We start from the raw sequence: 11,895 nt of genomic DNA, 5'->3' as shown, positions 1-11,895 counted from the left end.
CCCCAACCCGGGTGGAGCCTATGGACCTCCCCGAGAGTGTCTTAAACACCATTTCTGAGGCTAGAGCCCCATCTACACGACGCCTCTATGCCCTTAAATGGTCTGTGTTCGCCTGGTGCACAGCCCGGTGCGCAGACCCCCTCTCTTGCGACATATCTCTGATATTGTCTTTCCAACAGGAGCTGCTGTATAAGACTCCCTCCACGCTCAAGGTTTATGTGGCAGCTATAGCAGCGTTCCACGCCCCGCCACATATTCTAACAGCATGTTTTTCATGCACCATATACAGTATGTGTGTGTGTGTGTGTGTGTGTATCTCTCACCTCTTTGTATTTCTCAATATTCAAGAAACTCACTGTTCAAGCTTTGCTCATGATGTTGAAATAAGGTCAATTCCAGTGTTTTCTTTTCTACCACGTGGCATTTCTTTATGTTACGACAGCTTTGTATAGCCTTGCATCACGCCAAAATATCCAGAGGCAGTGACAATCAATCTTTTAAGCTTAGAATAGAATGGCTCGGTGGCTCTTAAGATCCGTGAGAAGAATCTGTTCTTGTGGCTTAAACTGTAAAAATGAATGGCTTAAATGGTTACTGTCTCAGGGGATGATAGACCTGGATGATGTATTAGCAAAAAGAAGAGAGGGCTCTTATAGTGTTACAAACACACTCTTAAATGTGATGTTGTCTCTGCCTGTCTTTTTGAGGAACTGCACTGTTCATAGCTGTCAACATGTCTCTGTCTAAATCCTTTTCCCCCTCTCGGTGGAGTGTACAAAAACTTGGAGGATAAACAGAAGAGAAGGCAACAGCAAAGACACCGAAGTCCCCTGATAAGCTGAAATCGGTCCTCAGAATGGACAGGCACCGGTCTCAGAGCCTTTAGGTTTTAAGCAGTTCCTTGCAACCGTGGAACATAAGCAAAAAGGGATCAATGACAGACAATAAAGCCCATATGTATTTACATACAATGCAACATTGACTGTAGTTGTAAAGTTGTAAATTGAGAAAAGTATTTACAACAGGAATTACATGCATCACAGATGTACATAGAACTATTTACATTTGAAAATTCTGTCTCGACGTAATAATACATCCATGTAGATGTTGTGATAAAAATAATCCAGCTTCTGTCGTATTGAGTTGATCTCCTCATCCCTAAATATTCTTTCAACTGTGAAGTCAGTGTGGGTATCTGTTATGAAATCACACCACTGAAGTCTGCTTAAGGCCAGCTGGCCTTGAACCTGATAATAATATTTGTGGCTTTTCTTATTAATAAGGCAAGCCTGGCCTCGAACTGTGATCTGGGGCCGTATGTATAAAGCCACTCAGAGTAAAAATTTAGTCTCAAGTCTGTCAAAATTATAAGAATGACCTAATTTTACTCTTATTCCTAAACCTAAGAATCAGTGTGATTCATAAAGGTTCCTAAGTGTTAAGACTTGGTCTCAGGCTCAGCTCGTAAATTATTTAAGAGAGCTGGAGAGGTCTCCTAACCTAGTTAGAAGTAGCAAGATGGCAGCAGAGAGGACGCGGCACAGTTGATTAAACGATAAAACAGTTGAATCATCAAGGTATTCTTTTTGTAACTTACCTTTAAGAAATTTTACAGCAATGAAATTAAATGAAAGTAATAATTATATTTTTGGCGACTGGAAAAATGCAGCAGTGCATCTGTGATGACTCGGGCCCTTCAGTCCACAGTTAGCAGGCTCTTGAACAGCACTATTGTGGCACTGACCACACCGAATATACAGTAGTGGCCAAAAGTTGTTTTGTTTTTTAATGACCCAATAAGTTTGCTTAAACCATCAAATTATGAGGAAAATATATTTATATTTTTAAAATATTTTAAAATATGAGGGAAGAACAAAACACTAAACTTAGTGAAGGTATTTATCTGACAAAATTATTTCAAGTCACCTTTATTTCTACAGTGCTTTTTACAATACAGATTGTTTCAAAGCAGCTTTACAGAGTTAACAGGAAAATAATGCAACAAAGTTAGTCTTGGCTGTACAGCAGCTCTAGAAGAAAATAGTGTCATTGTCTGGCTTAAGTAAGTTCAGTGTTGATTAATTTCTACCAGAAAGACTCGGGAGGCAAAATACCGAAACAAGTATACATTTATTAACAGCCCAGCAAGCAAGTATTGTGTTATACAGTTCTTTGGCGTAGGCCCCGTCCGTAGCTCGCAATCCGAGGGTACGGAATCTGCATTTCCTGCCTGAAGACATATGGACAGGGACCATCCTGTTGGTGGTGGGGAGGATGGAGGTGAATGTAGGCGTCAGCATCTGCGAACTCAGACATGTGTAAGTACCAATCTTTTATACTACAAGTATTAGAACACAATTGTATAGTTGAGAATGTAATAAGTGACGTAACAATTTAGTCTTCCTGGCAGAACTTATGCTAAAGCTTTCATTTCCATTGTAAAAAAATCATTAGTTATCTATTTAGTACACTGCTTTCTCCAGAGCGGCTGTATAGATAAATGATGTCATCGTCCAGCTCAGTTCAGTTCTCATATAATGGTGTCAATGCAGGCAGATCAGTAATATTGTTAAATATTAAGTGACAAAAAGGGCAAACTACAGCTACAGGTTTTAGAAAAACTAAAAAGCTCACAGGAGAAAAAAAAAAATCATACATTGTCTGCAACATAGTCATTTATTAATATTTCATTGTCCTCTCTTGTTTTTTCATGTTGCCAGCCTGGCTAAAAAATATTAAAGTTTCAGTGTCTTAATTAAATTATTTTATTATAATTACATTTAAATGATTGGTGTCATGCTGCAGTGACCTCACCCTTGCTTGCAGGCTCACTATTGGCTGATTCAGTGGTTGAGGGCGGCCATTTTGGGTTGACATCATTGTAGTCCTTAGTTTACAACACTTAAGTCCCACTTCAGTCAGCACTTAAGAATCAGTCTTATACTTTACTGAAAGTTGCTTTTAGCTTCTTTATAAAAGTCTCCTGCTCTTAGAGAAGTCCTACTTTTTACTAAAAATTTTTGACACTTCAGTCAAAGCTTAAGACTATTCTTAAGAGCAATTCTTAGAAGTTTTATACATACGGGCCCAGGTGTTTAACTTGAGCAACATCTTCAACATCACAACTCTTTACCTCTGCCAACCCAAATGGCAGTGTTTCTCTGGGGTTGAAGACTTTAGCATCAGGGCTGACTGCAAGTTGAGGTGCATCAAGGTGGATGATGACCCCACACTGTGTCACAGAGACATCACAAAAATCTGAATATTGCCTCAGTATATCAGGTTCCAATTCCAGCCCTCTTTTCATAGCAGCTGTCTGAGGAGTTCCTCTCAGAATGCAAGCAGCTAAGGATTTGGCAGTAGACTCTCCACGGACATGGCATATTTCACCAAATCTGCTGGCTGTACGTCGTTTTTTGCGTACCTGGGTCCACAGCTGACATTCTGACTGCAGTCGTGTTTCTGCCTTAATAGCAGCAGAGATCTCCCTTGACACCTTAAGGCTCTCTAAGTGGTATTGTTGCTTGTAGTTAGGCTCAAAATTGATGTGAAATTTAAAATTGTAACCTTCAACAGGCAACTGAGGAAATCCAGGGGCACCAGGGTGTTTAATAATGTCTCTACTTATCTCAGGAGGGCACTGGTAAGAGAGCAAAGACCCAAATGGCACAGGGCCAAATTTAGAGTCCACAAAATTAAGGGCCTAGAGCCCGTGCAGCAAATGCCTGTTTGTGGGCGTTTGTCTTGCAGTTTCTCACCACTGGCAATGATGTGAGGATCTGGAAGAGGCCCTGACAAAAAAAGTGAGATATGTCAAGTTAAATTTACATATCCTTGTCACCTGACCTTTCGCCTTTTAGGTGTTTGGTGTTTTTAGCCCCCAACGGCGTCTTCCAGGCAGCGAGGGGATGGGTAGGTTTAAGGTTGAGGTTAGGGTGAGCTGCCTGGAAGGAGCCATTGGGGGCTAAAAACACCATCGAGACATATTTTAGCAGACACCAACACATGTCACCTCTCTATTAGCCTGGTAATACCAAACTCTGCTACTTCGCTTTGCTTTGTAGACAGAGTCTGGCATGGCACAATTGAAAAGTGTTTTCTTTCTCGCGGGGGGGCACTTGTCTGAAGTTTAAAATAATTGGTTACCCGTAAGCCAATCACATGACGTTTGGTTATGGCGTGTGTTATGCGCATGCTCAGCCGCATCTAACTTCCACTGTAAACACATGTACGATGCGAAAACAAAACCATCGAGCGAAATACCGGAGTAAACGTGGCTGTGCGCGACTTTTGCAGATTATTTGTGAAGTAAATCTATGCATCCACGGTACAATCAGCGTCTACGTCACGGCTCTCAGCCCGCCCTCTGTTCGTTGATTGGCCCGGCCGTCCGAAAGCCGGTGGAAAACTGAAAGATAAGCTGCTATCTCAGACTTACTACAGAAGCGAAATGAAATTGAGCGGAAGTAGGAAGTCTGACGTAGTCAGGCTACCTCTCTATAACTACACATGAACATGTTTTGAGCTGCCCCAAACCCTTATATTAAGAAATGTTCATAATTTGCATACGATAATATCAACTGAAGGCTTAAAGGGAAAAGATACTAATCATTGTTCTGTTATAAATTAAAATAGTTCATTCAGACTTACCACCATTATGCTCTGTACAGTGTACATTTCACACCAGTTCGGGCATGATCCTTGGTCTTTGGTACTGGTTTACACACTACCATGTCATTTGTTGCCTCAGGAGCAATTCCCTGTAATATATTGATGATAAATGATTAATTTGACAAAAGTCATTACAAAATTCTAGTCCAACATCATTAAATGTAATGAATGTTAACGTATTACATGTGTCCTAGGCCGGTGCCAGGTCTGCAGTGAGCTGGTGACAGTGGCAATGGCACTGTCTTGAAGCCCATGGTACAGTAGTGAGCACTTTGAAACAATAATGCCACAATGTGGTTGCACAGTGCTTTCCCAGCAGAGCAGGTACATGACATGCATTTCAGTACCACAGGAACCTCTTTAGCATGAAATGTAACCTGATAATAGAAACATGAAAATAAGTCTTTGCTGCACAACAATTTTACATTTCATTGGAGTAATTTACCAAACTTAAGGATTAAAGCAAGTCTATGAACTTTGAACACCAACTTTATTTTATCACACAGAATATTTCTCAGCCTTTATTGTCCCCAAAAACAACCATAGTCTGTTTTTAAATGTAAGGTTGTCATCTAGAGTTTGGCGCCACACACTCATTGACATCAGGCTGAGAAACACACTGAACCACAATGGAACTTTGTGGGATACTGCAAAGTCTCTGCAACCGCAGCAGAACATGAAAATCAGAAAAACCTAAAGGTGATGAGCCTCCTAATTTTTCCTCATGGACCAGTGTGACAACGCCCTCTCGCTGTCACCTCATGGACAACTACATTCAAAACTATTCCAATGCAATGTTTTGGTGAAAGGGCACAACATTAACCATGAATGCGTTACTGACTTTTATCTAACAATACACAATCTATAGCTAACATCAGTAATAAACACGATTGCAACAAGAGTTTGCAGGTCTGTATTACAGTAAATAAATCAAGAATATGGACTTAAAGACTTTCACTGCAGAAGAGAAAGCTAACAACTACCGTTATCCTAACTCCTCCGCTAACGTAAGTTACAATACAAAACAATACAAAATGCTTACCTTCATACGCAGACAGGTACTGCTCAATGAAGAATTTGTATCCTTTATCAAGTTTGGAGCTTGTAAGTATTACAAGTATTTTAATACTTAAAATGTATTAATGTATTAATATGTATTTTTGTAAGTGAAAATTTGTCTGCAAGTCGCTGTACATCATCTAGATGTATTTCTGGCAGGTGTAGAAGGGACTGGGTAAACTCCATGGCGTTCCACTATGTTGGCGGAAGTAACCATACACTGCTTTGAGTCAGAACCGAAGTTGCGTTACGTCATGTGAAAAGGGCCTATTAGAGGCTTTTGATTCTGTCAGAAGATAGTGTAAATGCACCTGAAGAAAGCTAGCTGTTCTTTATTACACTCTGCCATTCTCCAACACCTTATCCAACAGCACAACTGTTATTGACTTTAGCTGTGGTCACTGGAAAAGTGCTTATCCTTTTTTTTTTTTTTTTTGAGAAGGATCTGCAGTTTATGTGTTATGTCCCAGATTGTGTGATGTAACCAATAAACAGTATTTGTTCCTTTTATGGCACATGTTCAGACGGTCATTGTGAAACTGAAGGAGTTCAACAAAGGACACAGACATATTCTTTTGTGCTGTGACTAAAAAAATGTGTTTCATTATGAAACACAGCATAGCCGTGTATTACGTTTTGGTTTATGTATTTGAATGTAGTACGCATCACACTGCAATGTGATTTTCTCACAATGAGAATGTGTGCTAATGGAAACTCAGTCTTTTATCATAGTACAATAGTCATGTCTTATGTTTTTCATGAAATAGACTACAATTCAAAGGTTTGGGATCAGGAAGATTTATTCATTTTTTTATGTTTTTGAAAGTCGTATTGATGTCCTTTTTTTTTGTTCTTAGATGATTAACAAGGATTGGCAATAAGATTTCAAAAGACCTAACTATATTCTCCACCAAACAAGATTTCCCTGTTTTTATAACTTGTGAGATATCACAGCTTATGAAACTACTGCAGTGTTTTTATAATCTTATTACGATCAATAAGGTCTTTGGGGACAGCTGTTTGGGACAACAGAAAACAGTTTTGTTCATTTAATGAGGCATTGCTCTCATCATTTCACCTTCTCCAGAGAATTTTATAAAGCAGATCTCCAGAACAATTACAACAACAAAGCAGAGACAAAAACAGAAAAATAAATCATGTTATCGCCGCTCTAATAGCACATCGATTTTGAGTAATGATGCACTTCTGCAAGTTTGTTCCTTGAGTTCTTAAGAAACAGACAATTATTCGACTACTCTTGCCAAGCTCTAATCCCAGTGCATTGCGGATTTCTGCATTTACCTCTTCCAAAGCAACAGAGGAAAAACTTAACTCAAACCACAATATTTTTGATTGAAGGCCCTTACAAGAATAAAAGGCAGGGAAAGATAATGTCACATTCTAGTTTTCAACAGTTTTATATTATTTAGATTGTTTCTTCCTATTTATAGGAATATGTAGCACCTTTAGATGTAACACCTCAACAGATCTGGGCCCTGTTTGTTCTACCAAAGGCTTCAATGGAAAGAGCTGAGGTATCTCTCTCTCTCTCTCTCTCTCTCTCTCTCTCTCTCTCTCTCTCTCTCTCTCTCTCTCTCTCTCTCTCTCTCTCTCTCTCTCTCTCTCTCTCTCTCTCTCTCTCTCTGTTGTTATTCCATGGCTTTGGGGTTTTATCCATTTTAAGGCAAAAAATAATTATGTGATACAAGGGGTGTAAAGTCTTGCATTTTAGCATGCAAGAAGGGAATATCTTATGGGTAGAGAGCAATTTAAGTGACAATGAAATATTAAACAATGCACATTTAGCTTTCCCACTTTAATACTTTGTCTTATTAATTAAGAGGGTTCCCAGGCTTCTTAACTGTACAATCATAATTACCTCCAGCCAAATTAAAAAGACCTGGTAAAAGGGGCCATGCTGGTACAGCAAGTCAGAATGAAAACATTTTATTTTCAAAAAGTGCTAAATTTAAGTAAATTACTTGTCTCTGAGGAAGGTACTGGGTGTAGATGTAGAATAACCACAAAATGTATGTAAAAAGTTTGTCAATGCAATAAATAGAGGTCCACTAACAGATTACCACTCAAGCACTTTCAGACCAGTGTTAGACACTGTATAGCAACCTAAATGGGAAATACAATGGAAATTAAATTAGACAAACCGTGCCTTAGCTGTTTTCATATTTTTCCCATAAAACTTATTCCAGAAAATGAAAAATAAAACCTAATAAGAGTCCAAACTATTCACGCAAATCCCCGAAGCAGAACAGGCTCCATTAAATCCCTAATAAATTATTCTGTGGAACAACGAAACTCCTCCCTGCATGCTTGCACATCAGCATAGAGAGTAAACAATATTCTAATTTCTTATTCTCAGAGAAATGTGCACTGCTTTAAGGTCAGCAGATTTGAGATTTATATTATCAAGAGATAGCTTAAGTTTTATTAAGATAGAGCTATGTAAATCAAAGATATTGTGAAAGATCAATAAAATCTAAATGTATGTACCATAAGCATCTTACCATCTACCATTGCTCTGTACTAATCTCTCGGTTCTTGTTGCAAAAGTACAGGGAACTTTATAAAGAGGTCATCCAGGTCAATAATATTTCCTGCTGTGGCCAATAGATACTTCTCTTTATTGGCTTTTCTTTCACTGTTTGTCCAACTCCATATGTCTAGCTCATAGGTTCTCCTCTCTCTGTTCCATCCATCATTTACTCAGTGTAGTCAATTTTGCCAACCCTGTCCAATTCAGCCAGACCAGACACTCTCTCATACAGTCGCTCTTTCTCTCACACACACACTTTTCAACAGGAATCCAGGTATAGTGATCTTTTTAGGTTTTTGAAAAAATAAAATAAATGAATGGCATGAATATTTAGATTCAGGCTCACTATTTTCCTCATTCCTTTTATGTGAATGTGAAATGTGTACTCGATACATATACGTATAGTATGAATGTTCCTATGCAAACAGGATGCGTAAATCCTTGGAGAGAAAACCTAAAGAAAATGTTATTTATGACTTACAAAGACTGTCAATCCACACAATTCACGTCATACATATTTATCTTCTGTATTGCATTTAGAATGCATTGAGAGTGAACAATTCTATTTCAATGCAAATTGAAGCACCTCTTAAAGGAGGTTTATGGAAAATTACAAATGGACACTCTGCTTTAGCGACATTGCGTCTAACAAATGTCTGGGGATGTTTGCATATTTTAAAGCAGTGTTATTGTCGAGTTGAAATAGGTATTTTAATATAGAAAAGAGAGGAACAAAAACACAAACTGAAAAAGAGGCTCTAGTGTTATCTGAAATGGGTGGCTTCTTCATTTTCTGCAGTAGTAATTCACTATAGATCTGTAAGACTCAATTTTGTCCCCTCAGCTTCGTTCCTGACACAGACACACATATAAACCTCTGCAGTGTGTGACAGCTCCCATATGTTTTAGCCAAGGAGACCCAACATGGCCTACATCAATGTATCACTCTAAAAATGTAACTTAAAGTACTCCTATTATGCTATTTTAAAGGTTTGTAATTTGGTTTTGGAGGTCTCCTACAATAGGTTTACATGCATCCAAGGTCAAAAAACACTTTAATTTTCTCATAATATACATTGCACATCACCTCAAAGAGCCTGAAATGATTAGTTGGAAGATTCAGTCTCTCTAAACCTCTCCTTTCTGAGAGCCTACTCTGCTCTGATTGGTCAGATGGCCCAGTCTGTTGTGATTGTTCTACCGCTCACAGCACGTGTCAGAAACGAAATGGCCATTACTATATCTGAATTTCAGCTCCGGAGACCACCTCATTTCTCAGCTATTGTACACACTGTAAGGACAGTACAGATGCCGTCAATTTTAACATATCAATTCAGTCCGATGATGAAACATTGAAAGAGCTTGTTGATCAACCCGAACCTCCATTCGCAAGTATACCTCCATTGCATATAACTAAATATTATATATATAATAGGGCTGGGCAATTTTTTTTCTTTTTCGATGAATCGTTTTTTGTTTTGTTTTTAAAATGTGGTTGATTCGATATCTCAAAGCCATGAATCGATCTTTTTTCCGTATTTATTTCCGCAAACATTGAACATAATATCTGATTGACGTTAATCGTATTACTAGTCTTCTCCACTAGATGTAATCCTCTTATTTACCTTGCACGATGTTGAGTGTGATGAAAATGTGATAAAACCAGAGTTGATCATTTAAGAGGAAAGCTGGCTACATTGATTTAATCATCCCATTTCTGTGATTTTTGACATAACACTCCATCTCCTTAGCCGAACCTAACCACACTGGTCCAAATTGAGTTACTTTAGTAACCGAGTAACAATTGAAATAGATGTAACAAAAGCAGTGAAAGATCAATTCAAGCCCTGCATGGAGCACTCTTCCTTCAGTGAGAAGAAGAAAAGTAATTAGCTTTCGTTTGAATCTGCCCATGATTATTCAGGTAAGAAGGAGTGGATTATCTGAGGGAAAGGGATATATGCATTTGTGTGTTTGCACGTTTAGCTGTGCAGATGGTCTGAATATTAATGCAGTAGTGGTGGTGGTGGTGGGGAGCATAAACCCGTCCTTTATTGACCTATTTGGATCTCATACTTGCCATATTTGGCCTAAGAATGAGAAAAGAGAAAGAAGAATGAGTGCAGGGCTGAATTCCCTCTGAGCAGGACCACCCCCTGTGCAGGGAGCATGTGGATAATGTAGAATAAAACATTTCCGTTTCGTTTGGTAGGATAAAGGGTTTGTTTCTGCATCTCCTCTGAGTAATTTCTTACTGTATTTCATCTTAAATGAAATGACCTCATCTAGTCCCAATTGTTAGGTCATAAATGAGCAATTTTTCTAAATTAGTTTTAACAGTCAGCAGATGGCATTGTAATAAGTGCTGAGTGTGAATTCTGCCTATAAATATAGACTATTTTAGGATGAGTGCCTTATGTATTCTTTTTTTATAATTTTTTGTAGCATTTTGTATTACCATTGCAGATCTGGAAGACATGCAGAGCTAAAACTGTGCTCGCCGCTTTCGCAGGGATTTGATTGAATCAGCAAAATTACTTTGAATTTGAAATGAACACGACAAATCCGCCTCAATTTTACTGCATTTCTCCCTGTGTGCATCCACAATGTATTTCCATATGACTGTAGTTCATGTTTTGAACATGAAAGGAAAGAAAAATGTCTTTGCAAGCACATTTCAGTGTAGAATGTTAATAGAGTGAGTGAATAGCAATGAGTGATTAAAAAAGAGCAAGCATATTAGAGGGTATTGAGGTCAGAAATACAAGGAGCGAAAGAGAATGTAAGAAAAAGACACTAATGATAACAATAGGAGAACTTTAATGGATGCTGGCCAACTAAGAAGCAAGTTAAACCACTGGTGGATAATGAATGGTCTTCTATCGCCCTAAAGGGGTTTATTTTGCGATAATATCTGTCTGTGTGTACATTATTAATCATATTTCATGGCTAGTTGAATTATGTTGAAATTATTTTATTGTGTTATCTTAATATTATCTTAAATCCACACTATAAAATACTGCAACATTTTTACAGTAATATGAATGCCAAAGTCCTCTGAGGTCATTTTCAATACATACAATAATTGAGATGCAAGATGACAGCAGTTGAAACAAGAGCAAGTCCGTGGTGTGTTAGCACTAGCAGAGATATGAAAGTATAGTGTTCAAAGTATACTTTGGTTCTCCTTCGTCAGTTAGACGTACGTCTCCATTCCCTCCTCTGGGAACGAGGGTTACCTATACGTAACCGAGACGTTTTTGAGCATACTAGCGTATGTAAAATTTGTGAGAGTATGCAAGTGCTGTACACACATACCTGTAGCCCTGTTTTTCTTAAAGTCAGTATGACAGAAATATTCAACACACTCTCGTGGATCGTAACTGTTTTACATTTTGGGATACATAATGGCTAATTCCTTTGAATTCGCACAATCTCATTTGTACAATCTGCTACTCCCTACTGACAGTTAAGTTAAGTTTAGGGGTCTTTCACAAAAGATGAAACATTGGCCATCTAGGATATCAGTATGGACTATGGAGATAAAGGTTAGAATCTGTGTTGGGGAAATACTACAAGTAATGCAAGTTACATAGTCGGATTACTTTTTTCAA

Source organism: Rutilus rutilus (assembly GCF_951802725.1).
Source record: "Rutilus rutilus genome assembly, chromosome: 18".
In the NCBI taxonomy this organism is placed as follows: Eukaryota; Metazoa; Chordata; class Actinopteri; order Cypriniformes; family Leuciscidae; genus Rutilus; species Rutilus rutilus.
Note: the sequence above shows the minus strand (reverse complement) of the source record.